Raw genomic sequence first — 6,217 nt, forward strand, 5'->3', positions numbered from 1 at the left:
ACTCTTTCAACTAACAGTTTTTCCACGTGCTACCTCTTCAGTCAAAATATTATAGAATCATAGAATCATCTGGTTGGAAGAGACCTTTAAGATCATCAGGTCAAACCATTCACTTGCACTACCAGGGTCTCTAAAAGCAACTTATAAGCAACTGCTGTTCAGCTGCTACATTTTGTAATGAGATATGGATTAGCTGAGCAAAGTGTATTTGAAAAACTGGAAAACAAAAATTACTACTTTGCTTTGAGCTCCGGGTGTGAGTCAGGAATGGCACATGACAGTTACGTGACCTGTCTGGGGGCTTGGTACCTTCAGATCTGTAATGTTTATGTATAGCATACTGCAGATGAAAAAGAAATCTGAAATTCACATCTGAGACAAAAATTGTTTATAAAAGCAAAGGTTTTCAAACCAGATCTCAATAGCTCCACAGAAGCAATGCATATAAGACTTCAAAGCACTCTGGAAGATTTCATCTTTCATCTGGTTTGTATTCTGGCAGCTGTGATGACTGACAAGCCAGACCAGGTGATCTTCAAGAAATGTTCAGATAAAATGCACAAAAATGCTGCAGGAAATGTATATTCACCATAGAAAGCATCTTGCAACAGCGCTGCCTTCATGGAACTTGGACAGCTTGGTAATACGGGTTGTAACCACCAGACCATCCTAGGGAAATGACCCACAACATCCCAATGCCCTTCATCCTTGACAGAAGAGCGGATTTACCAGCACCCGAGTATAGGATAAAAGCAGAGTGGCAATTTATGCAAATCTGAAAATACGTATTTTCTTAAACAGGATGATCAAGTCGAGCCTGTATCTAATTGCTTGAACTACGAATTAGCCTCTCAGACTGGGGGTCAGCTCTGCCTCAAGGGAGACATTGCGAGGCTGATACTCACTGAGGAAATTCTTCCCATTTTCTCCTGTTGGCAAATGTTTAACGGAAAAAAAAAAACAAACCACACTTCAATAAATTTCCATTTATATGATTTATCCATGTCACAACCTGCAAACAGTGGTTCAGCATAAATTAGTTTATGATTAAGAGCCACCTTAAGAACTAATTCACAGGAAAACTTGAACTAGTTCCCATTACTGGCATGGTTAAGCCTCTGAGAGCAGGGCAAAAGTCCAACAAAGCTGACAAGGCAGCAGCATGACACATGAAGATACTCCTGAGGACACAGAGAGCCCCTTGCTCGTCCCCACGGCTGCTGGGGCAGCAGGATGGGGGGGAGGGCACAGACTCCGGCAGGCAACAACTTGGCTCAAGACCACTTTTGACTGCCATAACTGGAATGTAAGGCCCAATTTAACTTTCTTCCCCCTGTTCTTAAAAGGTAAAGATGTTTTAAAATAATCAGATCCAATTTAAAACAACAGAGAGGTAGTGGAGTGTGTGTGTGCACGGTGTTAAAAGCAGTTGTTCGATCTTCCTCCACAGTTCACTGTGGATACAAGCAGGAGTGGGGTTATGGTACAGACCCATACTATCTTCTTGTTTCTAGATGCTTTAAAAACTTGATCTTTGAGGCTGTATTGACTTCAGCTAATAAAATCAAGCAGCTTTTAATTAAAAGCCAGTTTTCTCTTTCCACTTAAGAAAAAAGAGTATATTCTGATTATTCCATCCAGTTGACTCCTTTCCAGGGGAACACGCACTGTAGTCTCCTCTGACTGTGATGCTGTTGAGGCCCGAAACCCGTGTCTTTCACAGACACATTTTGTCTCCTGGTAAATTGTTCTCTGCAATAGCTTCATTTGGTTTTGATGAATACTGGTATGGAGTGCAACTATTTAAATAAGGAATAGAACAGCAAAGGTTTTCTGTGTAACTCTTTGGTGTAAAAATGCTTTAAAAGGCAAACACATCACTCATTTTAGAAAAATCTCCCCCAAACCAGATCTTTCAGCCATGACCTTTTTCTAGGTGATGACTATATATATACGCATAGTCATTTGTATTATAATTTCTAAGACTGAAAAAAAAAATACAATGCAAAGAATATTTCAATTGTTGAGGAGCAATTATTCAGGCCCTTTGAAAAATAACTTGGGAAATGCTCAAAATTATAATGAGTAGAAACAGCCTAAGCGCTAAGAATTTTATCTTTGTCTCATCCACACATTCCCTCTCATGTTTAAATCCCTAGAAAGCCAGACAGACAAAATGGGTTGCCGAGGCTTCTGCAGAGCCCACAATTTAATTCATCTCTCTCCAGCAGATATCTCACGCCAGTGGCGTTTTGTTACTGATCCTTGGGAAATTGCAGCAGCAATTGCAGAGCGTTATTAACTTGGACACTGCTGGAAGCCTGGACATTCACGATACCTTTACATCTCCTCGGTCACATGGGAGAGCTGCACTCTGAATAAGATAAAAGGTCCTTGCAAGAGTATTAATTTCTACGATTGAATAAACTATAATAAAACCACAACAGCAAACCTGTTTATGAAACAGAAGGCTGTCAGCCCCGAGCTTACACAACCTTAGATGTGTTAGATGTGTGCTACATCATGTGCCTTGTTTAATGATAACAAGCATGACTCTGTACCGTGGCTTTATTGGGAGTCTGGTAGTTCTTATGTTCTTCCTTTGAAAGTCACAGGAACACATCATAATCCTAGCTTTGATTTTTAGAGGATGAATTTTATGAGGCTGCAATCCAAAGACTGCACCCTATAGAACTGCAGGGGAAAAATATCTAATCCCTTCTGTGGTTTTCAAAGCCCCATTCTTAAGATTTCGCCCTATTTAAACTTAAAAGTATTCTTGATATGCAGGAACATGTAACCCGAAGCCACAGGAGTTTTGCTGCTAGTGCTTTCAGGTAGTGCTTTCTGTATCACCTTTGCAGGCCAAAGTCAGCACTTAGAGCAGTCTATTACATCTACCCACCAACGGTGATTTTGATTAACTGCCTGGAAGTCCATGCTGCCTCTGTTAACAGTGAGGACTTGTCTTTTCAGTCTTGTCATTTAGGATGCAAGCACAGGCCTCTGCCAGTTCCCAAGCTATCCTTGCCACCCTCTGCATTTTGCCGTAATGATGCCACAGCACCATGTGGTGCTTGCAGGCTGCACACACATTGCATATCTTCAGACTGAAATGTTTTGGTCCTAGTGGCTTTTGCCTCAGAATGAAATAATTATCCACACCAGCATTTCCCTAACTCTGGTTTGTAAAGCCACGGTGGTAGCTCCTTAGCATCAGGCTGCTTTAAAGTTCATAAGCCATATACTTGTGAGAAATGGAGGATTAAGATAGTTGCCTGCAGTCCAAAATGTTGGGGAATGAAAGAGCTCAAAAAGTGAGCTGAAAAAATGAGCTCATAAATTTTTCACGTCCATCTCTCCACCACTTTGCTTGACCACCACAGCTGCAAAGTGAAGTTACAGTCCACTTCGATCCCTTCATTTTCCCACGTGATAGGAGACCACTCACCCATAAAACACCATGAACAAAACAACTGGATACCCAAAGCTGACAGTAACAGGCATGGTACGAACAGCTATCAGTTGGTCCTCTCCCCACTGCAGAGCTGTGCCAGACACTCTCATATTACACTGGGAACGAGTCCAGGGCAAGCTGGGTAAAATCACACAACACCCTCACCTCTTCATTTATTTGGATGCCTTTATTCAGGCTGCTGGAAACACGTCTCAGCTACAGTGTTAAAAATAAACCTTTTCATTATCAACTCCTAATTCACTAGGGGGAAAAAACCGAAAAAACAAAAAACACTCCAGAAAAGCCAGTACAGTCTCTGTGCATCCTTCCTGCCAGCCCTTCACTGCTTTTATCACTAACGAGGTGTAACTCCACTTGACCACCATCCTTTTGCCAGGCGGCGCACTGCTCATGCTTGCCTATAAAGTTCAGAACTAAAGTTGTTTAGCCAGTCGTTCTCCGTGTTTGATGTCTTCATATTCCTCCTGCTCTTTCTTGGCCACAAAAAGTAATTTGCCTTTAGCAGACGTAAGTTTAGTTATAAGTTTCAAGCTCTCAGCAGAGGGCAAGCAGGGTCATTGTATGGTCAGGGTTGTGCAACAATTCATATTTTCACTCAACTTCCCAAAAGAAGTCTTTTAGTCTCTGAAAAGAGAATTTTTTTTTTTTGGCAAGCTCAAATGAAAATCTTCCAATAAGGCTAGGAGTACCACAGAAAAAGCCAGCTTACATTTCCCACATGTGTTGTTAGCAGCACCCTCACTGAAATAGTTTGGGAAACTGAAACAGGTTTTGATCCAGTGCTGTGATTTCTTGAGTATGGTAGCATTTCAGCGAATTCTGACTTAGGGTTCATAGTGTTCTCCCACTTGAAATTGCACCCCGTGGATGCAATATCATCCTCTACTAATCTTCTGTTGAGTTTGGGAATATTGCGGCGAGGCCATGCCACTGGACACACAGGCCAGTGAGTCCATGCTCTTTAAAGCAAAAATGGAAGGAAGGCCAGATTTGCAAAAGTGTTCACTCATTCCTTACTTTGGAAAAAGAGTTACATAAGCCAAAAGCTTCTTTTCATCTTTCTCCTTGAAAGAACTTGGGAGTTTAGAAAGCATTTCTCCCTGATGGATCTCAAAGCTTAGAGAGGAGATTTCAGCAGTATCTAGCCTAGTTATATCTCAAATAGAAGAGCTGTTTTGATTTCCTCTTTCAGGAACAGCAAGACTGACACTTAAAAGAAACCACAGCGCACAATTAACTGAGCACTCAGCTACCAGGGTATGCCAAAACTGAGGCTTTGCACTTGACCTCCACTCCGTAATTCTCACCTCTGGGAACCAGCATTTACACACATGCTATTTAGATAATCACAGTATTTCCATAATATAACTGTATACTTTTCCCCATGCACCATCGTGTCGCGTCTATATTAGACAAGGAAGTAAAGCTCATGTCAAGGACATCCCTAGATTCAGCAACAATAGAGGGAGACGGGGAAAAAAAATTCTGAATTTTGGAGGGTGGAGAGAATTCATTCTCACTATCTCATTTTTCTTTAAAAAAACCCCCAAAACCAAACAAAACCCCCAAATCCACAGTGAAAACAAACAAAACAACTAAACCCTTAAATTATAGCCAGTAATTTGAAGAAAAACCACTTATTCATCTATCTTCTGGTGGTGCTGAAAACTGAGTCAAAATTATTTAGTGGATACGTTGCATCTGTCTGAAGTAATGCATATGCAAGTTGCTCTCCATCTGCATGACTTATTACTAAAATGTAATCTGACATGCAGATTTTTCCTACTAGCTTACAGCAAAAAAAAAAAAAAAAAAAGAAAAAAATCTAATTTCAGTGAGTCCATAAGCAAGGACAATGGTGGGAATGACGAGCAGGGATGGGAAGGCATTTCAGAGGTGTTGCTGCTTAATGTTGAACCCTAGTGTCAAGTGGCAAAGGTAGCATGATTCAAAACGAGGAAGAAAGGAGTAAGCACACACACACAGAAGCAGAAGGGAGGGGAAAAGCAGCCTAATCAAAACTAACAGCAGGATTTCTGCTCACACTTCAAACCAAGAGCAGATAAAGCTCTTCATTTTCAGTTCTTGAAAGCAAACCCCTGGAGTCCGTGTGGAGAAGTGTTCCACAAAGAACTAGCTATCCTTTGAATTCAGTCATTTGCAGGTGAACTACCCTCCTTTCACCTCCCTGAACATTTCTCCCCATTCTCAGTCATTTATTCATTAACATTACTGTTACACACTCACTGACCTTTCCTTTTATATGGCAAACCCAAATGTTCACTTTTGTTAACCTGTCCTCGATTTTAGATGACTTCCCATCCTCTCCTCTCTATTTCAAGCTGTCTGTTGCTTTAACCACATTTCTTGAGAATATTCACCAATATTGAGATATTCACCATCTTGTCTTTTCGTTAAAAGGCACGCATACCTCCTGGCTTCACCTTGTTCATTCTAGTCTGATTAAACCACCAAACTTTTTCCCTGAGGCGCATTTTATTAGTTTAGGGACAGCATCACAGAAGCCTTTTGGGAACCCAGGTAATATGGACAGGCCTCCAGTAAGACTTAGAGGAACCTCCAAGAGTCTGGACAACCCCCTGAAAGCCAGGAGAAAACTTGAACTTCACTTGATCAGACACTCTGGTGCATTGCAACAGTTGCAGCACATACATTTGGGTACCCAAATACCACCAGGGCCTGACTCACAGCAAACAGCATCATACAGGAAACGGTAGC

At 41.3% G+C, this 6,217-nt stretch overlaps 1 protein-coding gene across 1 annotated transcript in view; it reads right to left on the minus strand.

Annotated features, from left to right (window-relative positions):
* Positions 1–6,217, minus strand: part of LOC104501091 (DENN domain-containing protein 5B) — a gene marked incomplete at its 3' end in the record, with an annotated part of 59,047 nt that overhangs the window by 37,005 nt on the left and 15,825 nt on the right. The gene's annotated exons all lie outside the window — the stretch shown is intronic.

This window comes from Buceros rhinoceros, unplaced genomic scaffold, assembly GCF_000710305.1.
Source record: "Buceros rhinoceros silvestris isolate BGI_N320 unplaced genomic scaffold, ASM71030v1 scaffold1891, whole genome shotgun sequence".
Lineage (NCBI taxonomy): Eukaryota > Metazoa > Chordata > Aves > Bucerotiformes > Bucerotidae > Buceros > Buceros rhinoceros.